This window comes from Natrix helvetica (genome assembly GCF_964273705.1).
Source record: "Natrix helvetica genome assembly, chromosome: 1".
Classification (NCBI taxonomy): domain Eukaryota; kingdom Metazoa; phylum Chordata; class Lepidosauria; order Squamata; family Natricidae; genus Natrix; species Natrix helvetica.
The window spans coordinates 202,626,764-202,644,419 of NC_138548.1; the positions used below are offsets into that span (position 1 = coordinate 202,626,764).

At 40.2% G+C, this 17,656-nt stretch overlaps 1 protein-coding gene across 1 annotated transcript in view; it reads left to right on the forward strand.

Annotated features, from left to right (window-relative positions):
* Positions 1–2,829: 2,829 nt before the first annotated feature.
* Positions 2,830–17,656, forward strand: part of SLC38A5 (solute carrier family 38 member 5) — a 41,973-nt gene continuing 27,146 nt past the window's right edge. The window contains exons 1-2 of the mRNA XM_081939532.1: positions 2,830–2,986; positions 13,305–13,468. The gene's annotated coding sequence lies outside the window, so the exon portion shown is untranslated. The remainder of the gene's footprint in view (positions 2,987–13,304; positions 13,469–17,656) is intronic.

Sequence of the window (17,656 nt, forward strand, 5' to 3'; positions counted from 1 at the left end):
GTAGGTACTCATTGTTTGTTTGGTACTTAACGCACAAGCTAGAGCTTGCTGGCATCAGCTGCCTTATGACTCACTACATTATTCCTTATGGGAAAAATTCATCGTTTTTGGTACTCATCATGCCTCCCAGAACCAATAAATAATGAGGACCAAGGTAATACTGTACTGTAAATAATGTAGCCTACCTGGGAAGAGAATAATCAATCTGATTTGCCATGAAAACAGTATTAACTTCATAAACAATGTGAGATTCTTCTTCCACATCATCGTTAATGCACATTTTTTAGACCAGTGTTTCACAACCTCAACAACTTTAAGATGTGTGGACATGCTGGCTGGGGAATTGTGGAAACTGAAATGCACCCATCTTAAAATTATTGAGGTTGAGAAACAGTGTGTTTTAGAAATTGTGCTGATCATTAACCTCTGTTGTGAATCTCCCAATGCCCTCTTGCTCCACCCCCTTTTAAAAAAGTTTCCTGATATATGGAATGTTCTGAGAAATTAACTGGTTTCCAATAAACGTTTTGCAGGCAGTTGGAAGTGGGCCCAGTGAGCTTCAGCCACAAGCTCTTCATTAAATTAAAGGAAGGCATTCCAGTCCTATTTGTAATTTGGCAGGAATCAAAGCAATCAGGTTTTTCAGATGGCGATCTTGTGATTTTGTGCTACAATCATTTCTTTTATTTCTGCCAACTATATAGGAGGCGGCATTAGCAAACTTGGGGGTTATGCTGGTATGAATGGAAATGCTTGGGGTGGGTGGGTGGCGGAGTGGGGAAATACAAGGAAGTGTATAAAATACATTATTGTTACTATCTGTCCTGTAGCTCAGACTCTTGATATATGCTATATAAAATGTATTGACTTTCTACATAATTTATTTGCACACACACACACATACACACATTTGTCATCTCCTGGGAGTTTTAATTCTGTGGGCCAATAGCATTCTCTGTTTTTTAAAGTGTAGGAAGTTAAAACCCACCCCCCTCCTAGAAAAATGAAATATCCTGGGAAATATTGAAAAGGCAGAATATTATATTTCCTTGGATAAGAAATGGAGAAATATGTTTTTAGGCAGGAAACAGACTCACTCTTAATAGCCCCCACCTTTGTCAATGGGCCATTAAAAAGCTTTAGTCGGTCTATTCTACATAACAAAGATCTCCCCCTTCAGCTGCAGGGTGATGGGATTAAGGCATGATAGTATTAGCTCTTTACCCATCTCACCACAGGGCACCTGGGAAGAAGTAATGCAAACTTGGGACTCAAAACACAGCCTAGAGAGTTGCCCCTGCATGGCCCCATGGGAGTCTGACAACCAATCAGAATACAAGCTCAAGATCAAAGGCCAGAGAGGGCATAAAACCAGGAACTTTCAGCATCTCGGCCTTCTTTCTTCTTCAGCCAACATCTTTTGCACATGATCCCCCTTTTCTGCTCAGGAGCTCAAGCCGTGTGATCCTGTTCACCATTAAACCATCTTTCCAAGCAGCCTCCATGTTTCCAGTGTCTTTTTCCCCATTTGGAGGTGAACCCAGATGGACATTTCTTCCAACAATTGATCATTGCTCTACAATCATTCATGCATTCATATCTGTTTTATTATATGCAAAAAAAACCCAACCCCAATAGCCAGTAATAAATTTGAAAAATGTTGTGTACATGGTATACGGCAAAATTGTGCCCAATTTTCATGCATTTCATTCTTATGAATGTTTGCTTTTATCCACATAGAAAAAACATTACAGACCAATACCCACATGTACATTTTACCACTTGATATCATGTATAAATGAACCATCTCATATGCCGCAAATGCTGCATACAAATGTTTCATTTAATCTTCTAAAATTATTTGCCAAAGAGCTGGCTTACATAGTTAAGGGCCTTATCATCTGGTTCATATTATGCAAATCGCTTTTGACTGCAAGTTATTTGATGCATTTTGCTGACTGCAAATCCCTGCATCCGTAGAAATGCATGGTGGTGGCATAAGCCAGTGTTTACAGACTACTAGTAGATCTGAAGTGTCTCATTGACACAGCAGGTGTTAACATCAAGTGACAAGACATGCATTTGTGGACCACTGACGAATAGAACCAAATACTAAGAGATACAGGTAGTCCTCGAGTTACAACCACCTGAGCCCAACGTTTATGTTACTAAGTGAAACGAGTTTGCCCCATCTTTTCTTGTGCCGCAGTTGTTAAGCGAATCGCTGCCATTGTTAAGTTAGTAACACGGTTGTTAAGTGAATCTGGATTCCCCATTGACTGGGCTTGTCAGGTTGCAAAAGCTGATCTCAGGACACCGCAGCCAATATGAACCGGTTGCCAAGCATCTGACTTTTGATCATGTGACCATAGGTACGCTGCAACGGTCGTAAGTGTGAAAAACGGCCGTAAATCACTTTTTATGCTGTAACTTTGAACGGTCGCTAAACGAATTGTTGCAAGTCGAGGGCTCTCTGTAAAGCGCTTGCCCGTTCGTGTGTTAACCGGCTAAAAAGGCAAGCTGCATTAATGTGCGGGGAGCGCATTACACGATGAAATCCGACCACGGAATCTCTCTCAGGGCTTTTTCAGACTGTTGGAATTTTCCGGGGCGCCGGAACGCTCGGCGAGACCATCGAAGCCTCCGACGGACTGCGAGAAACAAAAAAGAAGAGCCTGCGCTTCACCTGCTCTTGTTCCACGCGCTCCCCCGTCCCTCCCACCGGCCCGCATTCTTCTGAAGTCTAATTCCTCGGGGTGTGATTGGCTGTAACTTAGCTCGTCCGCCCCTGCCCGCGTCTACAGCTCCTCTCTGTGTATATGTTTGCGCGCTCTGGGAGAGCTGCCCCCTCTAGCCCCAAAACCTCAGCTCCGCGCCACTTCTATTCTCCCTCGCTGCCTCTCTGTCTCTGTCTCTCTCTCTCTCCCTCTTCGAAGGGGAAACTTCTCTCAAGGCTCCCAGGCTCTTCCCTCAAGAAAAACAGAAGGTGAGTGTGCTGCTCAGAAGAGGGACAGCGAGAGGTGAGAGGCGCGCGCAGACCGAACGAGGCGCGCGCTGCTCCTCCTCGCAACCTCTTCGTGCTGTTGCATCAGATGTCCGTCGGAGCGGCGGCCTTTTTGGAAACCGGGGAGGGGAGGGGAGGAGGTTGTGGGGCTCAAGAGGAAAAGAAGGAGGGGGGGGGTCCCTTTGCTTGCCCTTCTAAATCTCTACCCCCCCGCACCTCCACGGAGGGGGCCCTTTGGGGAAGCGCCCACTCTTTCCCGCCGGCCGCGGAGACTTCAAGAGACTTCGAAGAAACTTTGACCAAAAGCGCGGGGGAGGGAGGTCACCAAGGGACGAGCAGTTTTGTGTGTGAGTGTAAGTGTGTGCGCGTAGGGGTGCTTCTCGGCAGCACTGGGTGCCGCGGTTGTTCGTTGGTGGGTTTGGCCGGGAAAGCCAACGCGTACAAGCGAGAGACAAACCCCTTTTAGGGGGCCTCTGCGGGGAAGAGAGGGCGCGGAGGGGTGGCTTCATGTTAGCGCTCAGGACGGTGGGGGGAGAGACCGGGGTTTCTAATCCTCTGGGCAAGCCGTTGGCTGGAAGGGCTGGGTGTTTTATTTTGGGTGATTAGTTGTTGCCACGTGGGCTCTCTCGAAATATATAGACGTATACTGTATGCAAGCCCGCGCGCGCACACACACACATACACCCGGACATTCCCAGCGCACATGCGAAATCGATCCGAGAACAACTTGTCGGTTACCATCCGATCTTTTAAATAAAGAAGAAAAGTTACCTGCGCAAATATTCATTGGATTTTAGAGTAGACAAATTTATTGGACAGGAATTTTAGTTAAAATTGAACGTTTGGATGCCCGCTTAGACTCGTGTGCATTTTAGTGAGGTGGATCCTGCTTGAAATGGCCTCAAGTTCAAAGAGAATTAAGCCTGTCAAACTTGGACATGAATGATAAGTTGCAGGGCATCTCTCCGGGGATCAGAGAAGTCTTGTTGGAGAAGTAAGACAGCAATGTTTAGCATGGCAGGGATTGAGAATACAGTACTGTGTTGAATATACTTTTTCCTGTCGAGTGTGTATTCAGTACATAAGATGACCTAAACTCGGTTTATTAATATTTAGCCTTTTGAATCATCAAGATTCAAAAGGCTAAATCTTAGAAATTACTGTTACGATAAACAATGAATTCAAATAGCTTTAGTGCTGCCATACAGGTGGCCCTTGATTTATGGCCATAATTGGGACCCAAATTTCCGTTGCTAAGCAAGTTGATTGTTAAATGAATCATGCCTGATTTTTATTACCTTTTTTTGCCATGATTGCTAAGTGAATCGCTGAAGTTGTTAAGTAAATCATGCAGTTGATAAACAAATATAGTTTCCCCCATTGACTTTGCTTGTCGGAAGCTAGCTGGGAAGATCACAAATGGTGATCACATGACCTCAGTACAGTGGCAAATACATATCAGTTGCCAAGTGCCTGAATTTCAATCAAATGACACTGGGGATACTGATACAGTCCTAAGCATCAGGACTGATCATGGGTCTTTTTTTTTCAGTGCTGTTGCAACTTTGAACGGTCTCTAAATGAGTTGGTTGTTAGTCGAGGACTACCTATAATTTTAACATTACTGTGTAAAGTTATCTGCATATCACAGATAATGGGAGGATATTTGAAAAAAATAAAATGTCCCTCTAGCAAGCTTGGCTCCTTTAAAAGGCAAAACATTGTCAGTAATTTCAATGGACTATTTGTACTGAGGCACCAAATATCTCAGGCTACCTTAAAGGGTGGGTTTTAAAATTCTGGATTTTGATTTGAGAATTGATCTAGGGAAAGAGTCTTATTCTGGACAGTTTAGGGCAGTTTCCTCAACTAGGTGCCCTCTGCACTTGTTGTACTTCAGCTCCAATTGTCAGCCAATGAAGCCAAAGGGATTTTGGAAATTTCAATGCCCACATATCTGAAAGGTGGGTTAGCAGAAAGTACAATGCCTTTTTGCATGGAATATTAGGGAATATATGCAAGATTGCAACATGTATTTCCTAATAACATTCCATGTGAATTATGAAATTTGCATCAGTTGTGTCATTTTGCACAATGAAATCATGGTATATGTGATGTCAGTCCTACACCCCCCTGATGGACAGTGATTCCACTGAAGTAATTCAATGCCTCTATTTCCCCCCCTCATTCTATACATTTAACATGGTTCAGAGTGGTTACTTTGTTTCCTGCCCTCATTCTATACATTTAACATGGTTCAGAGTGGTTACTTTGTTTCCTGCCTGTGGACGTTTTAGGCTGGTTTAAAATGTATTGAAGGGTAGTAATTAATCTATATTTAGGGATGCTTTTTAGATAGGTCTTCTTTGTTGTCGGATCCAACAAGATCTTCTTTGTGTTTGATTGCACCATGTGCAGTTTAATTACTATGTAAACACTTAAAATTGATGTATTGGTTACCAAAATAGGAAAGATTGAAAATGGGGAGTGTGTATGTGTGTGTTTTTCTATGCCTTCACTAATTTGTGTCCAAGGGACAGTTTTGATACCTTCCAAATCCAGCAATAAAGCCGAATTTAACCATGGATAATAAGGTCAGTATATCTGTCCCGGGTCTGTTGATTGCCTTCTTTTGGTATTCATCAAATAATGGCAGACTTATTTGACATCCTTCCTCCCATCACCACAATTAATAGTGCAAACCTAGAGAGTCTTTTCAATATTCTTTGCAAATAGAGTACCTGGTCATTTAAATCTATTTCCCACATTTATGTGTGTCACTTTTTTTACACCTTTGCTTACTTTATTAGGCAACAGTAGTTATGTTTGGAGCTCTTGCAAAGTGCAACACTTTTCTGCACTTCATTAAAGTAAGATTTCAAGTGAGCCTAAAATAAATAGAAATTGCTGCTTCTTGCTGCTGTAAGAAATCCACTAACTAGTCTTTTTCCAAGTCTTTCCCCAAGTCTTGTGATAGGATGGTTTAGACATGTGCTAAATAAATAAGCAACACTTATTTAGAAGTCTGAAAAATGTCCAGATCTCTAAATACATAGCAGAGTTGTGCAAAGGCTGGAACACTTTTTTGGAATCAACTTTCAAAGCCTGCACAAACTTAGGAATCTGTTGTTTTCATAAACATTTGCCAAACATGTATATTTTTTTATGCTGTTAAAAAAGTCTTAACGTGTAATTAGGTATATTTTTAAAAGATAAAAATTCACCATTCCACCTCCACTACTTGTTCACATCTTCTGCTTAGGTCCTACTGCAGTTAGTCCTTAAATTTACGACAGGTTGATTAGCAACTGTTTGAAGTTACAAGAGACCTGCCTGAGGCTACTTATGAATTTTTGAATTTTGAATTTTATTGAATTTATAGACCGCCCCCTCTCCCCGAAGGGACTCGGGGCGGTGTACAGACAGCAGCTAAAAAACCATATACATAGTAAAAAATATTAAATACCCCTTAAAAACAGATTAAATGCAAAGCTGTACAATAATAAAAATTAAAAAGCAGTCTAAAAGCCTACCCCCGAGAATTTAAAATACAGGCCAGAAATACAGACCAGAATACAGGCCAATTATGACTTAGATCTAAAGTTCTAGTGGTTGTCCCTCTGGTCATGTAACTGGACTTCGGGTGCTCAGTAACCAGGTTGCAGTTAGTCTATCTATACCAGGGGTGTCCAAACTTGGGAACTTTAAGACTTGTGGACTTCAACTCCCAGAATTCCCCAGCCAGCATGGCTGGCTGGGGAATTCTGGGAGTTGAAGTCCACAAGTCTTAAAGTTCCCAAGTTTGGACACCCCTGATCTATACGCTCATTTTAATATAAACTCAACCTATAAACAAAGGTTTACAAATGCAAAGGGCTAGGTTCACACCTTGCACTAAATCAAACCCAAGTTAACCGTTCTATGATTTAGCGCAACAATGTATCAATGCAGCTAGGACTGTTTCCAGTGTAATCTTTCCAAACTCTGCAGCATCCTACAGTCGTGTGACAGCATTTTATGACAGTTTTGCTGAAATCTGCATTTCCAGGTTTTTGGTAAAACTGTGCCCATTGTTTTGCTTAACAACTGCAGTATTCACTTAACGATTGCCACAAAAAAAAGGTTATAATGGACAGACTCCATAATGGTCATAAGTTGAAGACTACATGTATAGAAGACTGTAGTGAGCCTATTCTTTCTCTCCTCTTCCTGTTTGGGTCTGTGTTCAAAGAATATATTTATTTTTAAATCAGGATGAGCTTTAAGCTCCTTTGCTGGATCCAAATGGAGAATTGCCAAGGCTTGAATTTTCCTTGGAATTAATATTGATTCACAATGTGAGAATGTGTTTCTCTGCCCTTAGTAGTCATCCGCAGAGATTGGGAAGATTACATTTGCAAACCGGTAGGGAAGATAAGCGAATCCCACTGCTGGTGTAAAGTAATTACTAGAAGTTTTGTTCGCCTGAACCAGTTTTGGAGGACTAATAATAATAATAATAATAATAATTTTTAATTTATTAGCCGCTCCCTCTCCAAAAAGGACTCGGGGCGGCGTACAATAAAACATATAAAACATAAAAACATATGTGCAAACACATAAACAGCAAATCCACACATATACAAAGACATACATGCACGGAGGAGGTAACAATTACATCACATTAAGAATGTTAAAAAATCAGCCATTAAAATACCCCTTAATAATAACACAATTTAAAATTTAAAAAGGACTGTCAGGAGGAATAAGAAAAAACTACGGTTGAGCCAGGCCAGATAATTGAAAAAGGTGGGTCTTAAGCTGTACACGGAAGGAGCGGAGATCGGAAGTAATCCTGATGTCACGGGGGAGGTCATTTCACAGGGCTGGGCCCATCACAGAGAAGGCTCTGCTCCTGGGTGTCGCCCCCCGACACTGTTTAGTGGACGGCACCCGGAGAAGTCCCTCTCTGTGTGAGCGGATTGGTCGTAGGGATGTATGGGGCAGGATGCGATCCCGCATGTAACTAGGTCCTGTGCCATGAAGCGCTTTAAAGATCGTAATCAAAACCTTGAAACGCACTCGATAGACTACAGGAAGCCAGTGCAGCTCACGCAGGAGAGGTGTTACAGGGGAGTATCTAGCTAGTAAGTAGCTAGTAAGCATTGTAGGGGTAGGCAATGTGAACATTGTAGCTGAGGGGCTAAGGTCTTTTTAACTCATATGCTTAAAGTAATGGAAAATTTGAGTCATCAAATGATTGTGTAAACAGCCCTGAGATGTTATATAGACTTGGAAGCATTTTTCCTAATTTTATTTTGGGCTTGGTTTCAGCACTGAAGATACCCTGGGAGGGCTAAGCAGTTGAGCTGCATCAGAATTGCTGCCAGGGTCTTTCAGGGTCAAGCTGCATTCCTGCTCTTTTCAACAAACAGAGATCAACCTGGGACCAAACAGAAACTGTGTGGGGCTCAGTTACTCTCCCAAACCCTGGCCAGTAGGTTGATTTCATTCATATATCAAGCCCTGTCATCTTCTGGCCTTTGCAGTTCTTTTTTTCCATTGGCCTGGAGGTCACAGCAACCATTCCATTTTGTGTCTAGACAGTAATACTCATTTCTTCTCTTGAAAATGGAGAGATGGGCTTTCCAGCTAATCCAGGAAGCGAGATACAGCTCACAAGAAAAAAAATTTATCCTGCAACCTCAGAAAGGGAGTGGCGGCAGAGCATATGCCTTTTTCCAGTTTCCATGCTCGGCACTTGCAGTTTTAAGCTGGGGCAGGCGCATATTTGTCTGGTTGTCCTCATGCGCCTACATCTGCGTGGGGGAAAACGGAAGAATGAAGCAGGCTGCATATGGATACAGCTGGAAGCAATTTCAGCACTTTTTCCACCCTAAGCAAGACCGACAAGAATAGCTGCAGTTGTCTTTGGGCACGGCCTGGCTGATGCTAATTTTTGTCAGCATCTGGATTCTGGAGAAAAGAACATGGGGGTGGGGGTGGGTCAAGAAATAAGACTCTGCCTTTGGAAGATCCTTTAAACAGCAAATCTGGGGGAAAAAATGCTGGTTTTACATCTTGCTCTTTTTCCTGCCGATTGATGTTTGTCCTTAGGATGGCGTGTGTTTTTTTGTTTAAAGTGGATGTGCACTGAACATGTCTGTGCTGCCGTGTATTGCTCCTCCCAGTGTTGTCACCTAATATGAAGGTAGCACATGGAGCTTATTTCAAAGTATCTATGCATTGGAGTGGGGGAATTGGCAATCTTTTCAGGGGAGACACTTGCTTTGGTGGTGATGGCTGTGGACCTTTTAAATTGTCTTCTGGCTCCCAATTTAATTGTGCCTTTAGTGCTACCCACAGCATAGAAAGACCCTCACAACTATAGATACCAGGTGAGTCTTCTACAGAAGTCTTTCTGATCTAGGAGGATGTATTGAAAAGACCTTCTCACACAGAGAGCTGCTCATCGTAGGCTGGGTTTCAGGTTTGTACAGGTAGTCCTCAACAACTGACCTCAAATTTTCTGTTGCTAAGTGAACCATTTGTTAAGTGAATTTTGCCCCATTTTACAACCATTCTTGCCACAGTTGTTGAGTGAATGATTACAGTTGTTAAGTTAGTAACATGGTTGCTAAGCGAACCTGGCTTCCCCCACTGACTTTGCTTCTCAGAAGGTTGCAAAAGATGATTTATAACCTATGACACGGCAACCGTCATAAATACGAGTCATTTGCCAATTGCCTGGATTTTGATCAGGTGACTATGGGAATGCAGCAAGGGCCATAAGTATGAAAAATGATCATAAGTCACTTTTTTCAGTGATGTTGTAACTTTGAATGGTCACTAAACAAACTGCTGTATGTCAAGGACTACCTGTATACTGTTTGCTAGTTGGTGAAAGCCACTAGGTGACAGGTTCTAATCCAACCCAGGGGGTAGCTTATCTAGCTTCTTTGGTCACCATTTTCTTCGCACTTACAGGAATCATCCCCATAGAGAAGCTATGGGACTTCTTGAATACCTCTGTTGGAACCAGGCAATCTGATAAGAATTGCCTGATTCCTGTACGCAATGTACATTGATTTGGAAAGAGGGAGGGACAAAAGAAGTGTGTTAAAGTCTTTTTGAGAAGCGACCGAAGAAAGAGACATGCCTTACTTCTGGATGTACAAAAGAGATATTTTAAAGTTCCCGAAAGTTTCTTGGGAGAAAGAAAAAGATGAACAGAAATCAAGTTCTGGAACTTTATTTGAAGGGGTTAAAAATCAAAATTGTTCAATTCAAAATGAATATGTGATTGGCTTATTCATTCAAGTTGAACATTGATTAATTATATCTGGTATTCCTTATTCAACCTCTGTTGATAAGGAACAATGACAACATTTTTGGATCTTGCTTTTAGTTTAGAGATGAGTTATGGGGAAAAGAGAGTATATGTTGTATTAAGAAATAGTGATAAGCTAGTAAAATTGTTTATGTTTGCTGGGATGAAGGGGGAAGCTACTTCTCTCCTTCCTTTTTCTTTCCTTTTTTTCATTCTGTTTTTCTTTTTATATTTTTTGTGGTCTCTATTAGTTTTTATTTTATTTGTAATGTTTAATAAAGTTATTTGGAAGAAAGATTTGGAAAGAGGAGCGGGTGGCAGGCCTCAATTGCATCACTAATATTTGTAATAGGAGGGTCAAAAAGACCTTAGCATCCCTCTTACGCTGAGATCCTATATGCATGAGACAGCAGCAATCAGTTCTTGCTAGTTTAAGTCCATAGTCCTCTGACTTTGGCATTTCATTAACCATTTCATTATTTAGGTTAGATGTTTTCTTTGGTAGATTAACCAAACTCAAATTTAGGAAGCAAATTTGGACATATTTTCCTGGGAGTAAACCTTGTTGAAACTCTATGAGATTTAGTTCCAAGCAAATATTGGTAAGGTTCATTTTTTAAATTGTTAACATCTTTTAGGTAATGGAGCTGAATATGACGAGTATATCTTCCCTGGGTAAATTAAGACTTTTCTTGTTGACAAGCTTATACTTCTTTACCCTCTACAGAAACACACCCATATTTCTATGAAGTTTTTCATTAAGCAGATATTCATGAAATCGGTCAGTAAATACAGCAATTATTTAAGCAGCTGGTTTGGAAGTGAACCATTTTATGCCGTGCAAAGGAAAGTAGAGCTGAGAAAAAGTAATCTTATTTGTTTGTGTAGCTTAAGAGGTTTTGGTGGAACTGGTTGAGACAAAATCAAACATACACTTTGATTTGTTTTTGACAATGAAAGAGTGTATTTTTATATCATTTTGTTTTGGTTTAGTAAGCATTTGCAATACAATCACTTCCTGGCTTCCTTTGAAGTAAGCACTGGACTAACACAATGCAATTTTAGTGCTGTGCACAATTTTCTGAAACCAATAGGTGCAAAGGGGTTTACCTCAGAATAAGAATGCAAGGGTTGTGCTGTTAGTCAATCCACATATCAGTAGCAGACAATTCTTTATATTTTAGCATTTGTTACTGGAAAGTGTCCAGGTCCTTTTCAGATTTCAGGGATTTTGTTAATTACTTGACTTAACAGCTAGGTTTGAGCTACTCTTATGCGATCCCTAGACATATACAAAGTCACATCAGATCTGATATTTGGAGGAGGTACTAGAAATCAGAATCTACATTTGGAATCTACCCTGATTTTCTACAATATTGGATTTTATCTTGCTCAGGACTCAAATGTCTTATTACCCTAAATTACTTAGATTCAAATTTCTCACACTTTCCTGGCCCTGTTTAGCTTAGGTCCATATACAGAGTGAAATAATTCATATAAAATAAACAGATTTTTATAATAATAGTGTTTAAATTTGTAGAAGTAAAATGATGTCATTGCTAATATTATATTGTAATTAGTGTTTGGACTTGAATGATGGGGCCCTGCTTCAGCTTGAAATCCACCAAGTGGCTTAGTCTCAATCATTTTTCTCAGCACAGTCTACTTCACACTTTTGTGTAAATAAAAGAAAGGTGACACCCCCCACTCCACAAAAACACGTGGAGCTCCTTAGAGGAATGATGGAATATAAACCAAATCTCTTATATTCTATGACTTTACATGATAATACCACCTCGACATTTTGAAACATAAAACCTGGAGAACGTATGGCTTTCAAATGTTGATGAGGTCACAGCAACTCATAGCAACCTATGTGTAAACCCATGTCAGCTATACAAGCTAGGAACTGTAATTCAACAATATTTGAAGTCTTTTGTTTCCTGTACCTGATTCTCCTTTTACACATGTTTACTGCTGTCTACAGTTATAAAATAGAAAGGCAGAATAATTCAGAAAAATGGTTTCTCTTCAATAAGAGATACTCACTTCAGTTGATTTCATAAAATTGGCTCTTGGGCAAAAGAGAAAAGACTGAACTCCATGCAATGACCATCCATTTTCTGTAAAACAAAGTCTAGGAGTGAATATGGAATATCTCCTTAGTTATAACTAACACAAACCCAGTGCCCTTCAGATGTGTTTAAGATATATGGTAACTCTGATCAAGGCAGACAAGACAGTAGGCTGAATGTAGGAAAATAGCCTATAACCAGATGTGAATCATCTTCTATATTACTTTGCTGCAATTCTGTGTGTATTTCTTGAAACATCCATCTAATGTTCACATACTAACTTCTTTGAGTTTATCCAAAACAATTTGCTTTGTCCCACTCAAATTATTGAGCAAAGAATGGATTGTATTAAAACTGCTATACATTCTTCCTGCCTCCTTCACCTTCCCACCTTTTTCGTAATGATTCTCCTGGTTGCATTAGTTATTGTGAGCATGTTCTCTCTTAAGGAGGTCCATCTAATACATGGGTGTCAAACTCACTGTGTCACATTGCCGTCATATGACGTATCGTGATGTTTTTTCCCTTCGCGGAGCTGTGGTTTGCGTGGCCTGTGTGTAACTCATCTGGCCTGTGGGCCGCCAGTTTGCCACCCCTGGTCTAATAGGATCAAGAAGGGCCTTCTCTGTGATAACTCCCCCCCTGTGGAACATCACCCTCACAGAGATTGGCCCCCATTCTGGCTCTTTCACAAGACCCTGAAAGCCTGGCTTTGCCAATGGGCCTGGGGACCCTAGAGTAGAACGGAGCCCATAAAATGGCCTATTTCATTGATTGATTGTTGTTGCCACGGGAGGGGGAGGTTACATAATACATAAATCAATCAATCTCCTTTTGTCAGTAGAACTTCAGAACCAGAAATGCTTTTCACTTGCTCCAAACTCTGCTGAGTGATTGTTTGTATTTTGTATCATAGGAAGAAGCCCGCTTACGATAGTACAAACTTGGTGATCCAATCTGCTGCAACAGTGAAAGAAACAACATACTTGTTGTAACAGGATCCTTCGGGTATCAAAGTCAGATTGTTGTGAGAAAGAACTCATTCTAAAGATTAGTGGTCTGGACATTATCCGCTAAAAGGTTTGTGGTTACTTTGCACACCCATTTCCCTTCTGCAGATTCAGTGTCATCATACTGACATTTAGCAATAGTTGTTTCTTAATGTTCTTTTTTTACAATTCTGAACATACACAGGAATATTCTACTAAGAAAATGAAAAGTAGAGCTTGCTGCAAAATGTGCATTGATAGTTTGAATTGTAGCGTCTGAAGAAACTTATTGAGGATTAAAATTCAGGACGTGGACAGGAAGTCTCTGGGTCATATTCCCACTTGATTCTGAAAGAATTAAACTGTTGTAGTCATTAGCCTGATAGAAGGATGAAGAAACTAAACCTGTTACTTATTCAGGTCAGGAACTATAGACCGTCTGACTTCTGCCCGTTCTTCTGCCTATATTTCCCTCAATTTTGCAACCCCTAAATTGATTAGACAATAAACCCCCTTCATTTTACTTTCTGTCTTCATACGTCCTAGTTGCAAGATCTTAAAAAATTGCTATGTTTTTTTCTTCTGTATTGCACTGTTCAGAGATAACATAATTATATTCTCCGTGTATCTCATTCCAGTTTTGCTGTATTTGTGGATAATATGCAACACATAAATAAATAAAAGTGATTTTGAGGTAAATTACCTGAAATGCACTCAGTGGTTAGAAATGTTATCTTTGGGAGGACATTTCAGAAATTTGATACCAGTTGTTTAATTGTTCAAAAGTCATGATTGTGCCCAAGGCTGCTTTGAGGGAGGAGGTTCCTATCTGTGCCCAATCATTGCTCTCCTATTATTAGTTAAAAGTAGAATTGTAACTAAATTTCCACACTGGCAGGAATTTTGTTTGTTCAGAACATTGTTCAGAACATTTCTAACTTTTTTTTTTCATTATTAAAAACAATTTCAGTTTGGTCTGGAGAGGTCATTTGAAATTTGCCATACATTTATTTTTACCCCTTCTGTTGAAGGGGTAATTCAATTCAGTTCATGTACCAATATAGTTATTTGAAACACATTTTTTGTCGTAATTTTGTAAGTATGCTTATGTATGTCTTCTTAAGGAATTTGGCTGAGATCAGTGAGAAAGACCCATGGTTTTCTTGATCTTTTTATTTTTGCCCTGTTAATTCTTCCTATATATGTTTTGCAATTTAATCCTCATTTACTTTCAGTAAAGCATATGACATATTTTGGTTTCTCTTCAGATCATATAAGTCATTCAGCTATATGATTATGCTACTCTACATTATTATTGTTCATGTTGGATATTTTTGTATTCAATTTACAGTATTTCATAATCCATTTGTTTTTTTGTTTTTTGTTTTGCCTTGTTATCACACAAATTCCCCATTGCCACTGCATTCAATTAACTTCTGTATTTCTCCTGAAACACACCAACTCTCACTTTCATATGGCAAAGTAGCAGAAGCATGTTTTTTTATACAGTAAATAGAGCAAATTTTGCTTCTTAAACATTAATAAGATCCCATATAGATCAGGCTACTTTTCTACTGGTACTGTACATCTTAACATTTCTCTATCCATTTCCCATGTTTCGTGAACATTCTATTAGTATACATCTATTTGTTGTATTTTATCATTTTGTATAATTGTTCACATTTGTCACTCTGTCAAACATACTGTAGCTATCGTGGTTTTTATAATACATTTTTTTAAAGATCCATACTCTGTACTGCATCATACAATCTGGATACTCCTTGTATTCAGATTCTCAACCAACCCGAGGACAAAAAATTGGGAAGAGAAGAAAATGGAAGTGTTTTGTGTGTGTGTGTGTGTATGAAACAAAAGGAAATAATCTTTCTGGCCCTGCTGCTAGCAGCTATTGGGTAAAACTATTTTGGTTGATTTCACCTTTTGTGGGTTTTCTTGAAGGATTGGGACCACAGACTAAAAGATTTTCCCACGGCCCAAAAAATAAGCCTTTATTGCTTTATAATGTTTGCAAATCAAGATGATATTTCAGACCTCGAAATGGGATGAAGATTGTAGTGCTGTGCTGTGGTAAAATGACACACTAGTCATGTTTGGCTGTTGATTAAGAGTGCCGAGTTGTGTAAGCAACAAGTCTGTCCTTTGTGGATGGGCTAGAGATGTATTTAATTTCAATCTAATTCATTAGTACTTAGAAAAGGACTGACATATTTCCCTTGTGATAAGATCTGAACTCACAGTTTGCTTAATTATGGGTTATTAAAGAAGACATGATTGGCTGCATTCACTCACACTAAGCTACAGGTTTGCAGACTATACTATTGTTGTAAGCAGGGTTTAGACAACCTTTGATCAAGAACAAAATCATGTTAAGCTCTATACATTATGTAAATCTGCTATTGTCATTATTAATTGTGATTTATATTAATATAAATCACAATGTTTAAAAATCCTCGGCAAAACGCTTGGAAACTTTAGGTCAAGGGAAGCCTCATGCAAAATGCTATTAAAGTAGAAATCTGAACACAATTGCACGTAAGTAAACATATTAAAATAGCACCACCAGTCATAGCTATGCTCATGGCTTGTTCATCAATAGGAAGGATTAAAGAAGTCCACAAACTAGTAGCCCACTTGTGTTCCATTTCTGTGGCTGAAGGATGGATGATTAATTTTTATATTTCATATTGCAGAAAGGAAATACCATAAAGCCCAGCTGTAGCTAATATTAAATTCTTGATTTTTCTTTCCAGGCCTCTTTTTTTCCTCCTTCCCACCCCTTTTACTTTAGGAGTGTCCTGGGAACAGGTTTTTGTGGGTTGCATGCATTTTCGTAGTCAACCACATCAGGCCAGCTTTTCCTTTTGCCCAAGCTCCAACTCCTGTGTTTGCATCCTAGGTGTGTTTCTGGCATAGGATTTCCTAAACTGTGAGGTATACCTCCCTTGGGGAGGTGCAGGCAGAATCCAGGGGAGAGGTAAAGGATCCTTGAGTTACATTGTTAAAATAAATCCAACTTTCCTATAGTGTCATTGTATCATTTTAATACAATAATACAATAGCAGAGTTGGAAGGGACCTTGGAGGTCTTCTAGTCCAACCCCTTGCCTAGGCAGGACACCCTATACCGTTTCAATTGTTTTCATTGTTCCTTTGTGTTCTTTTTCCATATGTGGATGGTTAGATGTGTACATTAAGATTACACTAAAAGGAAGGGTGATGGCAGAAAGTTTAGGAACCCCTGACCTGAAATCGCAAGTGGCATGACCAAATGGAAACACCAGGCCAAAGCTGGACACCAGTCAGCTGTGTTTGCAGGACAATTACCCTTGGTTACTTAACCATGGTTAACCCATCGCCTGGGTTAAGGAATGATTAACCCAACACACTGAACAACAAACTAATCAAAAGGGCTAATTTCACATAGTTCATTGAGCCTCAAATCAGCCACCCTTTGTTTTGGAAAGAACATGCCACTGGACTGTAAACTTTACGCAGCTTTCACATTCGCCCCGCCTTTCATGCCATAGTAAGGGCAGCAACCCTCACGTTGTTGCAGCATTGGACAAGTTGGCTGGAATGGCTGTAGTTTCACAATATTTAGAGGGCACGGGTTCTCAACAGTTGCTGTTTTGTGCCTCCCACAACCTGAAAGAAGAACTGAGGAATCCAGTCACAGTTATTACTCCCAGTGTGGTGGGGCCCATTGGCTCATCCCACCAGAATGGAAAGTTCTTGTTCTATGTTTTCTGTGGGAATATATCTCCAAGGGAAGGATGCGGTTAAAGATCAAGGCACCAATCAGACATCCCCATTTGCATCTTTGCCCCACCCAGCCTCAGAGCTTTTCCCAGGTGGCATAGTTAACCCTTGGGTTCCTGGGCCCCAGAGGCAGGTGTGCCTCTCTCTATTTTCTGAACCTGGGAGTATTCCCATTAGCATTGGTGAGAGTTCTCTTCCAGACAGCTAGAAGTTGGGAGGGATTAATTGGGTTACTGTTGAGTGGGATGGAAGTTAAAGTCTCATTTACCCGACACCTGGTTTGGTTAGTCATATGAAAATGTAAACATGCATTTAACATTATATACTTGATCAAGGATTGAGTAATTTTGCCTTCCCCATTCCCTTGGGATTTTTCTTTTGTTAAATTTATAGTGTGGTGCAGGTTAGAAACCTAACTGGCCTTCCCAAAAATATTCCACTGCAGAGAGGCCTGTTGCTATCCAGTTTAAGGGGATTAACAATCTGAGGCTTCTGTACAA